At 38.7% G+C, this 16208-nt stretch overlaps 1 protein-coding gene across 2 annotated transcripts in view; it reads left to right on the top strand.

Moving 5' to 3' along the window:
* LOC124154075 overlaps positions 1-16208 on the top strand; it is an 89895-nt gene that overhangs the window by 49764 nt on the left and 23923 nt on the right. The window contains exon 1 of one of the 2 annotated variants that reach the window (XM_046527575.1): positions 12588-12689. The exons of the other annotated variant lie outside the window; for it this stretch is intronic. The gene's annotated coding sequence lies outside the window, so the exon portion shown is untranslated. Of the gene's footprint in view, positions 1-12587; positions 12690-16208 lie in introns of those variants that run through there. 2 annotated transcript variants of the gene reach the window in all.

Raw genomic sequence — 16208 nt, 5'->3', positions numbered from 1 at the left:
TTTTCGATCCCTCGTCTACTTCTCGATCTATTTGCGATGAAATGTCGACGGCCTGAACCCTTAAACAGAAGTTGATGACATCACGAACTCTAGCCGAGAGTGATGGCGCTTCTCCGTTACTCTTCGCCCTTGTGCATTGACCGCGTGTGGTTCGTTGCGGTGTACACTCTTTCAGCGAAACCATCCCTCAGTGAAAATTTTTCGATCGAGTAAATGAAGTCATACTCCAATGACGTCACCAAATCATGAATAGAGGTTAGAAATATGTGTAGAAGGTGACTTGGTGTGCTTTAAACCTCAGGGCTGTTATTTTTTGATTTACCATTTTATATCACTTCGTTAAAAAAGAGTCCCTTTAATATTTATTTTTATTCCGGTTCTGGGAACTTCCTACCGAACTGTTATTATTGAGGCCAAATGGTTTCAATTGGTGATCCCAAATATTTTATGTGGGCGCAATTGTAAATATTTTCTACTGATAACGCATGTATTCTAAGTAGGTTTTTTGAGTGCTTTTCGAATGTATAACAAATAGGTTTTTTTATAAACTGTATGTAAAGAAAAGAAGCGTTGATTTTTTCGATTTATGATTGTTTTGGTTCAGATTTCGATTTTTTAAAATTTCATTAATTTTAATTTCATCAATTGCTCGAAAATCGGTTTTGACCGACATTTTTCCATCATTAAATGTGCGAGGCCGAGAAGTAGCGAAGAAATTTTGACCCGATAGGCATGAGTCGGTGACGACACGAAATTTGCAGTGGAAGGGGTAAGCGCATCGATGTTTCGCCGCTAACAGCGAGATACGTAGGTGTCGGATCGAAAAACGGAAAATATGGGTGTATTTATTTTTTAAATTCTATCGCAATCTACTGCAATAACAAAATGGTGAATGTTTCCATTGTGGAGTGGAGGTTTCGGTTTTCGCCTCGGCGTTTGGCAATCGCGCAGCCAGTCGGAAAGCTCTTTTATATGGTTATCTGCTTTGAACACTTGCAGGGCGCTCCCGAAAATCGCGGCTGAAACTGGGCTGCCTTTCATATAAGCGATTTGTTGAAGCTGGTATCCGACTCCATGTGGGTGGCCAAATGATATGCTGGCCGTCATAATTTGGCCCACTCAACGCCTATCATTGACCGTCCGACGTGGACTGCACGTGGTGCGAATCTTGGGACGCCGGCAACTAATCCAAATGAACTGACTCCCACACTCTATTTCATCAAGGCTTCGTTTTAGTCCTTCCTCTCACTCGCTTGCTATTCATAAGGCCTAATTTTTCAACGACATATTTGATTGGACACCTATATAAATCCTGGAAAGTCAGTTAATTTCGCTGCGTCTGTGACGTCTTGAAATGTTTGGAGAAATTACGAAGAAAGTCTGAAAAAATCGAATATTCTGTAAAATCACTGTACAATTTTTCCTCATTCCAATATGCATAGGTATATATTCAATACTGTAAAATACCATTGCCAACATGTCATTCAGAAGGTGCTCCATAAGTTTCAAAAAATGTAGTATTTTTCCATTTTTCTTAATTTGTATTTAAGGTAATGTTTCACCGCGCTTAACTACATTTGTATCGCCGAAAAAGGTAATTAGTAAGGTGTACGTTATGAAGCTGTATGGAACATTGTGAGTATAGTCTAGAAAAATGAATGAGTAGTCATTTCTATGTTTGAGTAGTCACGCTGACTTATTACTCTCAAAGTCTCCGCAAGGCTGTTTGGCTAGGTTTGAATTTGAACCCAAATGGAGTATGCAATATTCAACGTGTGCTTTTGAACGATTCCTTCCCTCAGAGAAAGGTAATTCCATGGCAAATGAACGATCAAAAACTCTGATGACGTAACCAACTCATGAAAAGTGAGCGGCAAGTTCCGCGTTTGTTTTTTTTTTTTACTCACAAGAGAAGGACTGAAAGGGGAACATTAATTTTCGTTATTTCCTCACTGTTCGTAGCTCATCTCTACCTTCCTTCCACCGAGCTCTTTTGAGGAATTTCAGGTATGAGAAAACGACCCCATTGTGATATGTCTTTCCTCCTAATCGAGATAAGATAAGCCTGTCCGTTCATTGTGCGGGACGCACGAATAGAATAAAGCCTACCTAAACTTGGGCATCAGCTAAGGCATTCTCAAGTGTTTTGACTCGTGTCTTATCGCTGTTCTAAAGAATTTCACAAAAATTGAATTCAATGATAGTGGCGAATAATTTTAGGACAAACGTGCTAAAAGTAATGAAAAAAAGGAATATCTTTCGCCTTCTCTGTACGATATCGTAAAACGGACTCAATTGCTCTCTTGGTTTTGAAACTCTTTATCTCCGATTTTAACCACTAATACTGCCTCATTTCTCTCTTTTCAAATACATAGTTTATAAGGAACCTAAATTGGAGTGTTAAGGAATTCTTTTCGGGATGTGTACCAGGTTATTGGCTTCATTTCCGCCGACAATACGGAAAACGACCTGCTTCCCATTTTCAAGGCGTGTTTATCTCCTCGTATCAGATTTCACGCTGAATTGACTGGACCGTTAGCGGGCTCAACGATAGGGTAGTTTCCTTCATCAAAGAATACGAAAGGCAATGATTGCGATTCGTTACCCACCACTAGTGTATTCATAATATACAAATTATTTCGTTTTAGAAATACCGGTTAAGACGAAAGGCAATGGTCCATTTTTATCCTTATTTGAATAGGGCCAGATTGGCGCCCATGCGATGCCACTCCGTGACGTCACAGGGACCTAGTTTCTATACGAGAAGATAGGAGTTATACATCGTCTGAGGTTACCAATGCATACATGAGGCGCAGAGCTCAGGGAAACATGTCTTAATAATCACTTATTAAAACTGGCTAAGGTCGGAAAGTTTTCTTCATTTGATAAGGTATTAATAATCCTTATTTAAGACAAGCGCTACCAGCCAGCAGGGTACTCAGCTACCCGCTAGCTGCCTGCGTCGTATCAGCGCTAAGCCTCGCCCCAAGGTCACCTCACAGGGCGGCAGCGGGAACCACAAATACGTCACACGGAGAGATTTCCCGCCATTCATACATACGCGTCGCGTTTTCGCGCGCTTGAAAATTTTCACTTTTCATTTAATCGCGAAAAATAGATATCGTCATTTAAAAATCTAAAAGCGTGAAATACGTACCCCAGGAGTAATAATCTTTCGATTTAGGCAATAAAAAAAATAATAGGAAACCACCTTATTATGTTTAGGTATCGTCTGATTGGCTAAACCGGGGTAAACTTAATTGATCTACCCGACCAACGATTGATTGATTGGTATCAAAAGACACCTACAACTGAGCACAGCTATACATAATGCCCACTATTCATTAACTTCAAGGTGACAGAAACATGCTATACATTTAAGCTCCATCCATGGGGGCTATTCCACCCTTTAAAAATGGCAACCTGGAAAAACTGAAATCGAAGTAGAAGTGTGCATAATATACTTTTCCCTGATTTTGAGTGCCCAAATCAACAGTTGGCTACTCAGATGAATGTTTTAGTCATTAATTGAACTCATGAATACTCGCTAAAATACTTGAACGGAGCTGAATACCAATCGGGTGCGCTGTGATTACGTGGGTGAGACTACTGATTGTGAGAGTGTAAGAATGCGTAAGTTGAATACCGTGGTGAGTCCCCAAGTCCTTTTGGCGTTACGTTTTGGTGTAAGGGTAGAATTTATTTTATTTCTCGGATATTGATCTTAGTACCCACCTATTCATACATTCACCCTACAAACCTGGGTTACTATTTACATTTGGATACCATCTTGAGTAACAATGATTATTCCAAGTCCGTGATAACGATGCATGAATTCGTATGGCACGCTCGTAACCCCAAGTTCCCTTACTAATGCTAGATACTTCCTTTACTAAATAATGCGTTTTATTATTTTTTGTCGCCTTTGCTTCGTCAGACGCTTCGAAAAATGCTAATTGGCTACCAGGAAACGAGTGGATGAACCTTGGAAGGATAACGCTCTCTTGTACTGTTTATTTTGGTGGTGACGTTGTATCGTGAAGGAAGTCGTATAGGCGGTGCGGGAAGCACCCGTTCCGTTCGTTTGGTAACTCAGCTTTTCTTTTTCCCCGATAATCGTTATCTCGACCGCCGAAAGACATTGTTTTCAACTCTATTTTCAAGCTCTTGCTCAGGGCGATGACTTTTTTCCGACGAACGTCACGTAATCCACGTTCCTGTATATCTGTGGTACCGATTTCTTCTTGCGAGTACGTGTACGGTGCGCGTTTATCAATTTTATGACTTCGCGGTCGACGAAGCAAATCCTATAAACGTCTTCATCAGGTAAACAATGTCGTTAAAAGCCCTGAGATTGGTTTGGTGTGTACGTTGAGGAAAATTTCTAACAGTTCTTTCTGTTTGATGGAACATTCATTCGCGTAATTTTTCTCGAAAGTGGATGGTGCTCTGAAAAAATAGTTAGAAATATCAAATTCTGATGAAATTTGTTCAACTTTTCTGTTCATATGGAACATTGAATATTTTGGTAGCAATGACCAAACTAGTTTGATAAATTTTATCAAAATGGCCACACAAGTTCGATAAAAACTGCTACAAAAGGATAATAAAACCGATGTAGCTTGCGCACAAAAAGGGTTTGCCCATAAAAACATTGTTCTGATTGAAAATCATAAAATTAAGAGTTTCACGTAAGTTTCCGCAAAAGAAATACAAAACAAAAGTGGAGAAAAAATACGGCTTCTGCAAGCATTGAACGTGAGCACCGAACCTGTAGTGTGTAGCACCATTCGCCAGAGAATGACCCGTTGTATAGACCATGTCGTATAAGATACAGTAATTACTTGAGAAATGTAATGGAGAGAATTGAAGGAAAGGTGAGGATGACCAAGAGAGAAATGCTTAGAGCAAGTAAAGGGCACTAGGGTGAACAAATCGGAGAATTGAAGGAATTGTCTTGAGAGAAGGTGAAATGGAGGCTCGAAGTAGCGCAGGATACCAATATTCGGATTGCAGTACTAAGGCGGATTTGGGATAAGAAGGCGGTTTTGGCCCCCCCAGACGTTTGCAAATATACATAATTTTTTATGCTTTTATCATTACGTTCGTTTTGTTTTGTGCATTACGGAGCCACAATCATTTAATTTCATATTAATAAGTATCATGTTAAATAAAATAAAGAGAATATTTCGTTCAGTCATTTTTTATATCTTGCTTTTAACCACAAGAATGAAAATATCCTTTGCCTGTCAGACCCTTGTGCCCCCCTCCCCAGAAAAAAACCTGGGTCCGCCCCTGACTAAGTCGAAACGCATTCTATATTGTTGTTCTTCTAAAATTGTGGAATATAGTTAGGGCTGAATGGCGGAAAGCAAAGCGTACCTTAATCCGTGACAAAAGTTACTGGAGAATATCTGCTGTGGATACTCCTGTGTAGTTCGCCAATTTCTCGCAGCAGCTCTGAGAAAGAAGCCGCGGGCTGTGTCACGTCAAGTTTCTCGACTTTCTCAGCCTACCATTTGGGTTTCTCTGAGAGGTTGAAATCCACTTAGGGTAATATCTTCCACAGAGGAAGAAGCCAGGTGTGGCATAATAGCCGTGGAGGCCCCCGACTCTCGCTTACAATACGACGTCCTATATCGCCCATCATCCCCTTGCTGCCTTTCCGTTTCTTTCGTCTCGGAAAGATATTCGGTGTCATTTAAATTCGGCATGATTCTGTGCTCTTACGGATGTGTTGGTGTGTTCAACTTATTCGAGTAATCGTTATCTGGTGTATCGTTTCCTGTTGTGAAGTTTACTTTTTCCTTTACGACCGTACTAATGCGTGATTTCTTCGTGTGTGAGCTAAGTATAGGAAGGTTTTTGTTAATGAAAAGTTGTCTGACCATCTTCTGCTGATCCCTGGTCGAATATATCAGTGTTCTGTCAAATGAATGGTGAGTACTGAAAGGCGGAAATTTTTGATGACGTTGGCTTTATTTGGTGAATGTTATTTTTGTTCTTGTTCTTCGTCGATCCCCGTTTCAAAATTTTAGGGCAGCATAAGAAAGGAGGCCGGTTTTATCTATGATTAAGCGTGGATGAAAATACTTCGCTTCCTTTTGTCATGTTTTCCCGAAAATGATGTTTGAACATGTTCGAAGTGTTCCTGGTGGCTCAAATTACAAGACTTATGTGAAGTGCCATCGAAAAATACTCTGTGCAAATTGCGACTAATCCACCGTTACCAGTTAATAGCACTGGGCGTACACAAGATTGAACTTGCATTTAGTCAAAGGATGCTGCCAATCAGTCAGATATGAACTTTATATCTCTTAATATATGAATGAATCTTCATTTTTCCCCTCAAAGGTATGCAATCGTGGTGCACGAGAGGAGTGCGTTTGGCCGAAAACATGCCAACTTTGAAATGCCTTAAAACAAAAAGTATAAAAATACTACCTGTTTTAATTTTTTAATTGATAGCAAATGATTTAAAGTAGCCACTGAGAAATTTTAAAGAAAATAAAAGGTGGCCTTTTTTAGTAATTAATTTTTAAATAATTACTAATTTGTGTTGTTGAAACGAGTTCTATTTGTTTATTATTTCTTCAAATTACTTGAAAGTTATGCCATAGTGTGCAAAAATGCATTTTCTTCAAAATGAAACAATAACCACTGCTTAATGAGTCATGGTTCCTTAGTAATCATCATTTATGTGATTTTTAAATTTTTTACTCAGAGGCCTGACTCAGTAAGGGTCAAAGGATTATAACTTTGTAATGGTTCATTTCTGAGCTGAGATGAAGTAATCATTATTCATCATAAAGGTACTGCTTTCACGTATATAAATTTCAGAGAAATCGGTGATGGTCATTTGACATGATTTTGCACTATCTGCCTTATATATATACTGGTTATCGCTCTTTCTCTATTTTAGTTAATTGTTGGACAACGTGATGAAATCCGTGGGATTTAATAGAAGATTTTCACGGGGCATTCATGTACTGTGCCTGACGTCAACGCCTCCACAAGCGGAAATCCTACTCGTAAATCAGAATGTTGCGTGGACACCTCATCTAAATCTACAAACTACCCCGCGATTCACCTCAATAGGGAGTGGCGCGAGGTGTTGGGACTCAGTCCGTAAACTTGTCAGAGAATACGAAGGCATTTATATTTCGCGATGTTAGTGATTTGACTACCTTAGTTCGACCAATCATTTATTAATGCCTTCTATTTTTCGGGCGAAAGCGATTTTCCGTTAGGTAAAATTTCTCTTTTATTATAATTTTTTCTGTATGACCTGGAAATAAAGTGAGGTTCTCTGATGATGTTCTTATCGCTCTGAAAAATATCTGTTCTTAATTGCTCAAGCAATCTAAACGTAGCCTGTACCATCTGGGTCCCTAGCGGCTTTCTGCAATTAATGGAAATACTATGCTCTCTAATCGCTCTTAGCATTTTTTCACTAATCGATCAGCTACTCTATTCATTAAATTTTGTTCACGGATTACATCTTTCTGCATTGTACCCCATGGTCTTGCCTCATATTCATAGTGCGGACGAGTGCGAAGTAGCACCTCTAATTCACTTAATTCATCCGAATATGTACCCACAACATATTTGACGAATTTTAATTTATTCAAGAGTCTGCTATAAATATTTATTTTATATGTCCCTTGTAATGAGCGTTTAAGTTATTGTTAGAACTGCTGTAAACAGTGCAGTATGGTGCTATGAAACGAATGGAATTGTGGTTGAACGAATTTATAAGCTGCTTGGCAAAGTGTTAGGCCTGTTTCCGCATGACTATGGTATCCCGCCTGAAGTGGCGGTGACGTAATAGGAAGAGGAAGCTGGGAAGATAAAACTGAAAGCTATCTTCGTTGCCAAATTCTTTATCCCACTATTATTTGGCATTTTGCCACAAGTTACGCACATGTGATTCGTGTTCACTAAAAAAGGCTCGTTGGGGGCAGGCGACTTTTTTTTATTAACTTTTTCCCGACCTTTCAAACTCGAACTTGCCGGCTGATTAGAAGAGATGACATTATTCAGTAGGTATGATACCCGGGTACATTAACTAGCTACCAAACGAAGAAAAAAATTCTGATAGCCTCAAGGGAATAGGCTACTAATCCAATGAATAGGTTGACTAAGCCATCCCGTGACTGGCCCAGTCATCTATGCAATATCGGAATCAAAGTATCGATGAATAGCCGTTGCTTATTGTTAATCAACCTATTCGTACGATGAGTAGCCTATTCCCTTGAGGCTATTAGACTTTTTTCTTCGTTTGGTAGCTAGTTTATTTACCCGGGTATCATTCCTATTGAATAATGAACATGAATAATTATTGAAAATCTGTTCTAATCAGCCGGCAAGTTCGAGTTTGCAAGGATGTGATGAAAACGTGATTTTTTTAAATTTCTTATGAATGATATTTATTACAATGATTTCCGTTGATTAAGTTTTTCCTAGGAATAAATAAAGATAAACTAAACTTATTAATACAAGCGATAAACCTGTTGGAAGAGATTTTGCGAGGAAAGCATTGATGTTGTCGAAAATTGAAATTTGAGTTATATTACTAAATGATGCTGTCATAACAGATTGTGTTGGTATTTTTAAGGTTAGCTTTGTTCTTGTGATGTTTTAATTTGTTGATATGACTCATCGTTATTTGAGCTGTTGTTCGAACTGCTGTAGACAGTGCACTAGTGCAGTCTGGCGCCATAAAATGAATGGAATTGTAGTTAGTTTGTCCTAATTACCAAGTATCGAGGATGTTTATTTTTGTTATATTTTCTTCTATAGATATTTTTATTTCATGAAATACATTAGCATTGATGAATTGGCTTGGTGACGTTATCCAAGCAATCCTCGAAATATGTTAACGATTGTCGTAGACGATAATTTATAGAATCGAACCCTCAGTTAAGACGCTTCAGCTTTTACTGTGTGTAAATAATTTGTTATAAACCGATCATAAGTGTTGGTCATATTTTCCTATAAAACCGAAATAATGTGCAGACCATAATTAAAATGATTATTTATTTATACGTGTGTTGGTAGTGTATTAGGTTTAAGGTTCTAAAAAAGCATTTGAAATGAAATTTCGCTTCACTTTTTGGAAGTATTGTTGGTGATACCATCTATTTCTCGATGAAACCTGCACCAGTTTTTCATTAGTTTTTTTTTTCATGGGGTACCGAATTATTATCGCAATTACTATCTTAGGCTTTCGAAATGTGGTGCTACAGAAGAAATATCAGAAGGAAATGAATTGACCCTGTTAGTATTGAAGAAGTCCTAAGAAAAGTGGGAGAGAAGTCTCATGAAAACCTTGAAAGGAAGACGGAACCACGTTATAGGTCATATCTTGAGACCTTATTTCATAATTATCACAATCGGTGAGAGACAAGTAAACAGCAGGAGCAGAAAAGGAAGACCTCGAACAATATAGAATATGTAAAGAAGGATATCAAAGCGATGGAATACGTAAGTGTGAAAGGATAAGCTGATAGGAGAATTGAGTGGAGAGCTGCGTAAACCAAACTTAGGATTGTTGACCAGTGCTGATGATGAATTACGATATTATCTTCGAATTAAGAGATTCTCATTATTTTCCGCACCACAGGCGCGTTATAAGCTCCCCCAGTAAACCAAGTCCACTCCAACCTGCAAGTTATCAATTCAATTACTATTGGGTGCATTTGTCTGTGATTTGGGTGTAGTGTTTTGTTGTTTGTGTTAGCAGAAACTTAAAATTATAAATTTGGGCATGAATAGGAAAAACAATTTTTTAAACACAATCCAGAAATTGAAATTTCAATATAATTATTTATATATTCTTTTGGCTATAAGTATATTTGCAACCCTGCCATTGAGTGATACATGTTTGGTTTAAATCTCTCTGTCGCGGGAGAACCTCTTACAGCCTTATTTCAAGGGTCGTCTCTCCGCGGCAATTGAAGTGGAATTTCATGCTTTCTCATATTCCGCCTCGCTCCCTTATAGAGTGTCGTTTGAAGTGGACCATTTACCACCATACTGCTACGAACCACTTCTCGTTCGACTGTACTTCTTTCTCTCAAGTGTTTCATTCACTCTCGACGCGCGGATGCCGTGCAGTATCTCTTCGTTTTGGACGAGATATAACTACCCACTCGTATTCACCCTCAACTCCGTTTTTCCGCGGAGTTGGCGGAATGTGCAGTCGTTTCTCTCTGAGAATATATTCTAGAGAAAATGCAGGATGGGACGTAAATGCATTCGCGGGTTGCGGTTTGACGATAGCGGGGATGCATATTAGGAAGAAGAATTTCTCGTGTGCCGGAACTCGTTTAGCATCATCGGAATTATAAATTCGAAGTATGCAATGAGGTCGGAATTATTTCCGTTTATAATTTATTTACATGAGATAATAAGTCTTTCTACTAAGTATGTACCGAATTATTTTAATTCGTTTACAGTCATGTTGATGTGTTGTTGGTATGGTATTTGGAGGGGGCCGACTGCTTTGGTCATTTGCGCCATTGGGAAAATGGTAGGTAATGATAGGTGGAGAGAAATCCGGCGTCGGCATTAGCCTGCTCTTAAAGAAAGGCGCCAAGTGGACCACGGCTTAACGTCCCATCGGACGGACGGAGTGTTGCGCTTGAAATGTCCTCCACATAGCATTCAAGCAGGGATCGGGCAGTCTCTGAAAATTCTCAGCCACCGCCGGGATTTGAACCCGAGCTTATGGGGTGGGAAGTCAACACTCAAACCACCAAACCAACCCGATCCCCTGTTCATATGTTTGTGAAGATATAACTGGTAAGAGCGCTCTTCGAGAATTCACAGAAACTGAAAGCTGATGCTTCCATTGAACCACGTGACTTTGATATCACGCCAATGTCTTATGAAATATCTGTACCTAATAGTTGGGACTGGGCGCAAATCCAGTCACGATTGGATACAATAAACTCCTTAACACCTACATTGTAGGTACTATGATTTATTTATATGAAATATGAAACCATCGACAGTAAAAACAATATTTCCAGAAAATAAGCAGATTTTGGTTAGTCAATTCATTCAATCGATTTGTGAGGTTGTATTTTCTCTTCTTTCGTCGTACAAGCGGAGCCAGGAAGTAACATACAGTTCATTTCTCCTGCTGAATTTTTTTCACAAATGAAAAATAAATATCTGGGCTAATATTCATGGTGATCACAATTTTCTGGTTTATACAGTTGGGTAAATGGGCGATTTTTTTATTTAGTGTTACGATTCGCTTAATTTTATGTAATTAGAAATTTAAAAAAATGCGAAGAACAAGTTTTGCACTTTAAAGTGCGCATTTGCGATGGTTCATAAATTAGGGTTCAAAGTCTGTCTAAATTTTTGCTTTTGGCGCAACGAGTTAATTATTCCAAGAATGCTTTCTACTTTAATTATCACCTTCCTTGAAGTAGGTTGATAGAGGTCATTGTTACTGCTTTTCCTCAGAATACATAGGTTTTCTTTGTTAGGCCTTTCCTTACTTGTTTGCGTCGCAATGCTTGCCTTGTAGTACTGTCGTATTTCTTCGAATATGAGCCGCATGCGATTATATGCTGCACCCGTTGTTTTTGGGGAACTGGGAAATACTTACAATTAGGTAATGTTCTGTCGAATTCAAAAGTTTTTGCAAAAAATTGAGCGACGCTACTTTCGCTGCATTTCGTAAATGGATTTCGGTATTTTCTATAGTACCATTAGGAGGGAAATTTGAACATTATTACCATTTCCCGCATTATTTTTTTAATACTTAATTATAGGGATATGTGTACGGGATATGTGAAGTTTATTTCGTATTTTTCAGCGTTAGTTCTTCGGCGGTTATCCGTCTACTCAGGCGAGTTTATCTGGCGTTCGCGTGAATCCGAATAGCTGATGGCTAATAGTTTTCTCAAATACATCGTATTTAAGATTCTTTAAGGTAGTTTCCGAATTTATGCCGCATCCCAATTTGGAGGCCTCAAAATCAGGAAAAAAATGCGGCTTATATTGGACGAAATATGATACTTAGAATACCGTGATATGATTATACATGTTGGCGATTTTAAATGGATTTTATTTTCGATTCATTCTCTTGATGCAGTCTTCAATTTTAGTTAACTATATTATTTAAATGTAATTTACCCGCGAGGTATTGTTTATCAACCGAATTCAAGATATTTAAATAAAAGGTTTACGGAGCCCATTGAGTCAAATGTCATCAGCTGTGGCAGTGATCTACATCATTGGACATCGGCTTCTCTGTGTGAGTAGGAAATTTTTTCATGCGATAGAAAATCGGCGACTTCAAAGCTTCAATCCCGCTGCAACAAAGTTTGAGGCTACGCACGTACAATGTAAAAATAAATGCATATCAGCGGGCGGTCACGACGCAACTGCCGGCAGCAGGACTGACTTCACAAGTGTCACTCTATGGTTTCCAGTTGTCGACCGCCACATCCTGGGAGGCAATTGGGCTTATCTGTCACTCGAGCCAATCCTGAGGTTCAACCAATTAAATTCCAGCTCTGCATAGGGATTTTTTTTTGCTCTCGCACCACCAAAGGTTCGCAGAAGTCGGCTGAACGTCGCGAGTGGATGGCGGTGAGCTATCGTGCCTACGATTTCTTTGGTTGTGCCCGCTGCTGCACGAGGATACGAAGTCTGAGTTCTGTGGTGTAAGTCCAGTGTTGTGTTCAGGGCTGCGGGGGATGAACGATTCCAGGGGCCTTTTTTGGTGTTGGAACTATCACATCTCATTTCATAAAAAGGACGTGTCATTCCAGCTCAACAGGTCGTATTAAATTATAATTCTTGACTTACCTCTTTTTCTAAACAAAAGCTGTCGCCATAAAATTTTCTGGGTGTATGGAATGGACCATTGTAAAATTTTCCTGTATCTCAAATGGAAAAAAAGTGACTATTCTAGGAATACTATCTATATTTGATATACAGGCAAATGTCGATAGCTGTCTACTGTACGTAAATTAATATAGAAGCCTTAGTTTTAAATGATAAATACCTCACGAGGAAAAGCCGGTTACAAGGGAGTATGTTCTTAACCAGTTCTGGGATAGGATGTTTCAATGGAATATTCCTAGTTGAGCGATAGACGAGATCTTCGGTTTGTCGTAAATATGTTTTGCGCGTGCTTATTATATATTATTTTTATCAGGGAGAAATTCATTAAGGGATCCTTTCACCTTCCATTGATTTTTTCGGAGGAGCATCTTGTTAACCGCAGATATGTACTACATTAGTGCATTGTTTTGGGTGTATTCTTTGTTCTATTCAAAATCGAAATTATGCCCTATTGACCGCGTTCCGAAGGAAAAATTGTGCTACTGCTTTGGAAGCCTTATTGCCCTTGAAAATGATGTGACAGCATTAAAATGCCTACTGGATATGGTATTGTTGGTATGATGTTGCCTTATACGAAATCGACCGTCTATAGTAAGCGCATTTGGAGTCCGTTTGTATGTTTTTAAGGTGTCTGTATTAGTATCCAGGGGTCTTTTGGGCAATAATTTGGTATCTTTTCCATGGAAGCTTTTATTATTTTTATGACGTCGTTTTTTTGGCTAACGTATCGCTTGCATATAAAAGTGAAGAAAGTCGAACTTCAGGTTTATGAAAGCGTTTATGAAAATTCGTTATAGTACGCAGTGATTTTGTATTTACTTACTTTTCAAATGCCTGGATCTTGAGCTATGTATATTTTGCTCAAATTTTCTTTTCTTCAATTCTCTCAATGAACAACTCGGTTATCTATAATTCTTATGGTTTGCTTGAAAGGCGTAAGGTAGTGTTCCATTGTACGGATTTTAAAAACAATGTTAAATCCCTCACTGTTGGTTTCTTATCATATGATAATGTGTTTTATTTCATTCATAAAGTAGGGTAACTTTGGAATGTTTTTACATTGGGGTACCCGCCATTCTCTATCCAGGAATGCTATCGTGCCGTCATAATTTTGATTCAAGAAACCAGCGGTTTAAGCAATGCTTGACTTCAATTTGAGTTTCGCCTTTAAAAACACGAACATTAACGTACTTACCAACCCAATTTAACTATTCTTTTACGTTGTTGCGTACTATGTAGGCCAGGAGGTTGAACGTATTGATAACTTTACCGCAGGATTAGGATCGAATTATTGTCACAATTACGTTTTTCTCTCGTCGACCTTGGCTAAAAGTATTTTGTGCCGGAAGGAGATAGTGACTCAGATAGCCAGTAATTTTTGTTTAGTGCCAAGGTTAACGGAAGTGGGCGGTATAGCTTACGAATTAATGGGGTTATGAGGAAAATTGCTCGCCTGATAGTTCCAAATCGATACAAATGTTGGATTCGACTTGTAGACTGACTATGAGACAATTTTAAACATATCACATTATTTCGGGAGTGTGAACGTAAGGGGCATGTGAAAGATGCCGATAACAGATGTTGACTCAACAGAAGTGTCCACGTGTAATTTCTGCTGTGATCATCCATGCTACAATCAATTCTTCCTGTAACTGGACCGAGCGGACGATACGGCGATGACAGAGCGGGTTGCGTGACCGCAAAGGTTTTGGGAAAAATTCATCTTCGTGAAAAAAAATGGTGAGTGGTTGAACAAGCAGCGAGCTAATTTAAGCATCCGAATTACAATGATTGAGGTAGAACTGAAATTGTTCACAAGAGTTCGCGGTTTTAATATTTCATTCGTCGCAAGCCATCAATGTTAACCGTATATACTGTGGGGGTCTTATCTCCAATGGGACAGAGCGAAGTGTCGGCCACGCTATTTTTAATTCATCTTATTTCCTGCTCCTCATGGGAAATGAAGGCTGTTGCATTAAAAACCTCTTTATTTTGTTGGTGCTATATTTCATCCACTTTCGGATCAATTAAGTTGAAATGTGTTTCGACTGTGGGATGTGCATTACTTCTCCGACAGGCGGAAGCATTATGTCGATAACCTTCAGTAAGTGAGAAATTAAAGTAGTCATGCTTACCATTCTGAATTTGCTTACAGTAGTGAGCTTGAGTTCATTTCTCAGGCTGCAGCTCGACTCTTCGCGCATCTTTACCACTCGTCCCTTTTCTGGGGAATCCATGATTCATGTTTCCCATTTAACTCGCGCAAAAATGCTGTGGGAAATTCAATCAAGTAAATCGTAATTCAAGTTGAGTAATTAAATTCATTCTAATGGGTAGAATTTTTAGGAGGGCAATAAATAGGAATTAATTTGCGAATTTGGTTATGCATGATGAAAATCGTTTTATACAACTCTTTAAACGTCTCAGGAATATTTTTCCGGAAGCATTTTCGCCAAAAAAAATGGTTACCTTGTTTTTATGAAAACCTTAACGTTATTTTAGAAAAAATAGGGTATTCTAACGCTTTTGATAATCTTAAATTTTCATTGATGTGAATTTATATTCAACTTGAGTATTGAATGAAATTATTTTAGACTTACGTGCGACTACTTAGTTTCATTATTGCAATTTTTAATTTAATTATATGTAGCACAAACCCGACGAGGAGAATAGTGCCATGTGCCGACACTTAAAAAAAACAATGAAAATCGAAACAAAATGTTAATACCAAAATAACAGAGTCGTTTAGTGACTGTGAGATAGGTAAACATGTAAATACCAGTGCTATTGCTTGGCGTGAAAATTGTTGGGGGCCTTTTCCGAACTTTCCATTCTTTCATGCTATTTTATTTCCGGGCACACTAAGTGAGATCTTCTCTATATTTTGGAGTAATTGGCAGTGTAAGTGGTATGCAGGGAATAACTTACATAGCGTCCCAACGTAGAAATGGAATGAGACATTTCTGTGCACTTAGGCGGCCCTGAGGAAGGAAGGTATAACGCCTTCAGCGTAACCCTCAGCGGCTAAGTGCTGGATGCATTATAATTCATTGATGGCATATGATGGATTTCATATTTGGCTAAGAAAATCGTTACAGTGAGACCGCCGGTACCCTACCCTTTCATCCGCGACAACCAGCTTGAAAGGGCTGTTTGTTTTCTTCCCTACTTTTCTATTTAACTCCAATGCAACCCCTAGTTGCCTTCCTCCCCACCAAGATATGCCTGACCTATCTTGCCAATAGTCTCTGTTAGGCTTTCATCTTACCTCAGTCCCAACATTTATTGTATCCATTTCTCTTTCGGTATTCATCTTTCTCCTCACATTCCTAGCT

This window comes from Ischnura elegans, chromosome 2 (genome assembly GCF_921293095.1).
Source record: "Ischnura elegans chromosome 2, ioIscEleg1.1, whole genome shotgun sequence".
NCBI lineage: Eukaryota > Metazoa > Arthropoda > Insecta > Odonata > Coenagrionidae > Ischnura > Ischnura elegans.
Note: the sequence above shows the minus strand (reverse complement) of the source record. Positions and strands in the feature narration are given on the sequence as shown.